The sequence below is a fragment of the Nansenia antarctica genome (assembly GCF_963989245.1).
Source record: "Nansenia antarctica genome assembly, chromosome: 10".
Lineage (NCBI taxonomy): Eukaryota > Metazoa > Chordata > Actinopteri > Argentiniformes > Microstomatidae > Nansenia > Nansenia antarctica.
Genome location: NC_137680.1, coordinates 33955066 through 33957565, shown reverse-complemented (window position 1 = coordinate 33957565; position 2500 = coordinate 33955066). Strand labels below are relative to the sequence as shown.

Genomic DNA, 2500 nt, shown 5'->3' with positions numbered 1-2500 from the left:
GGGGGGGCTGTGAGAGGGGGGGGACTGTGAGAGGGGGGGGACTGTGAGAGGGGGGGACTGTAAGAGAGGGGGGGGACTGTGAGAGGGGGGGGGGGACTGTGAGAGGGGGGGGACTGTGAGAGGGGGGGGGGGACTGTGAGAGGGGGGGGACTGTGAGAGGGGGGGGACTGTGAGAGGGGGGGGACTGTGAGAGTGAGACAGAGTTCATCATTGTTCCGAAAAACAAGCTGAGAGAGCCAGCCATCTTCTGGTCTGAATAGAGAGAAACAGAGAGGAAGCTGTGGTGTGCTGGAGAGCCTTGGGCCCTGGGGCCCTCGCTGAAATCTAATATTGGCTCCACGCAACCTTTGATTGCTTGTCTTGGTTAAGGGCCCCATGACCCAAGTCTTGAAACCTTATTCCTCTGTATTCATATGATGCAGTGATTACACTGTGACGATAGCTATAGAGCAGTGGTTTCACCCTAAATAAGCCCAGCCTCTGAGAAACAGCTTGCGGTGTGTGAGAGGCTTTGTATTATTGGCAATATGAGACTCCTGTGTGTCACGCTGCATTTTCCAATAATTGTCTTGACTTTGACAGCAAGCCAGTGGGATACATACTGTACATAACAGAGGCAAACTCCCGTCCTGAGAACTGTTTAATGTGCTTTTTGGCGCTCTTTTGTATAATAGTGTCACAGTTAGGGTTTAGTGTGGTGGTTGCTAGGTGACCAGGCGTGATGAGGCAGGTTTGAGGAATCAGCTGGTTAGATTGACGGGTGAAAGAGAGCGACGGTTCCCTGAGGTCCTAGGAACAGAGGATTACCTCTCCATAAGAAGTTAAACATAATGTTAGAACAACCTCAGACACACTCTATACCTACCAGTGTCACTGGACACTCCTCACATACTTTCACTGAAGTGGCAAAAATAGAATGTGATGCGTACAACCTCCCCTACCCCTAACCATCTCTCCTAACCCTGCCACCCCCCCCGGACATGCGTACAACCTCCCTACCCCTAACCATCTCCCCTAACCCTGCCACCCCCCCCCCCCCCCTGGACATGCATACAACCTCCCCTACCCCTAACCATCTCTCCTAACCCTGCCACCCCCCCCCCCCCCTCCCCCCTGGACATGCGTACAACCTCCCCTACCCCTAACCATCTCCCCTAACCCTGCCACCCCCCCCCCCCCCCCCCTGGACATGCATACAACCTCCCCTACCCCTAACCATCTCCTCTAACCCTGCCACCCCCCCTCCCCCCCTAGACATTGCTGCATTACTGTGTTCCCTGTTCTTTAACTCTGTGTTCTATGTGCTCATATTATCTGTTGCTTGTTGGGTTAGGTGTCTTCAGTTTTTCCCCATATTGTCAGCGTCATTGAGCCTCGGAAAAAGCGCTATATAAACACAATGAATTATTATAATGATGAGTTATTATGATTGTTTTCGCGGTGGTGAGTGACTCTGGGTTTCCTGTCCATCTCTCTAAGGTCCGTTTCCGAGGCTTGCTGTTCTACCATGAGGGGTGGCCCCTCTGCATCCACGAGAAGGTAGTCCTGCAGCTCGCTCCCCTGCACAAAGTCCGCCTGAAGCAGGGAGACTTCTACCTCCAGGTGGTCCCTCTGGGCCGCAAGGCCGCCAAGCTGGTGATCAAATGCCTGTCGGCCAGCGGGCAGGCGGTCGCCGAGATCCCTGTGGCGGAGAGCATGTACGGCAGCGTCTTCACCGCTGACTTCCTGCAGAATGTAACGCGCGACCGCGACCACCGTCACCTCCACCCGCTGCAAAACTGCCTGCTCACCACCGGCGCGGTCGTGTACCGGACGCCGTGGAAGAACGTGGTCAACCCGCTGTTCGTCAGCAGCACCGCTGACGCCATCATGCAGGCGCGCCGAGGCGGCGGCGGAGGCTTCCGGGGCCAGCTGAGCACCTGCAGCGCCACCAGCGGCTCCACGGGGACCCTGGACAGCCACCGCAGCTCCAGAGAGTCCCTGCATTCCCAGGGGGCCGACTCCATGTTCTCCGAGCCCGCCACCACCGCCCCGAGCAGGGGGTCCACATGCCCCGACTCCGCAGGCCTCCGCTCCACCGCCAACGCCACCGCCAGCGCCGAGACAGACGGCATGGGGGGCCAGGGGGGGGAGGAAGGAAGAGGAAAAGAGAGGGCCAGGACCCAGGGGGGGGAGGAAGGCAGAGGGAAGGAGAGGGCCAGGACCCAGGGGGGGGAGGAAGGCAGAGGGACAGAGAGGGCCAGGACCCAGGGGGGGCAGGACCCAGGGGGGGGAGGAAGGCAGAGGGACAGAGAGGGCCAGGACCCAGGGGGGGGAGGAAGGCAGAGGGACAGAGAGGGCCAGGACCCTGTCCTTCGGCACGGACCTCAGTAACCCCTCGGGCCCCCGCCGGCGCCACCCCAGGGACTCGGCGGCTTTCGAGACCCGCAGACTGTTCCGGAAGTCTTACATGGAGGCTCTGCAGAACCCCATGAACCTGGGCTCCTCCGGCTCCTCTGAG

The 2500-nt window shown here is 59.0% G+C and overlaps 1 protein-coding gene across 1 annotated transcript in view; it reads left to right on the top strand.

The window, feature by feature from the left end:
- plekhg4b (pleckstrin homology domain containing, family G (with RhoGef domain) member 4B) overlaps nucleotides 1-2500 on the top strand; it is a gene marked incomplete at both ends in the record, with an annotated part of 52661 nt that overhangs the window by 16913 nt on the left and 33248 nt on the right.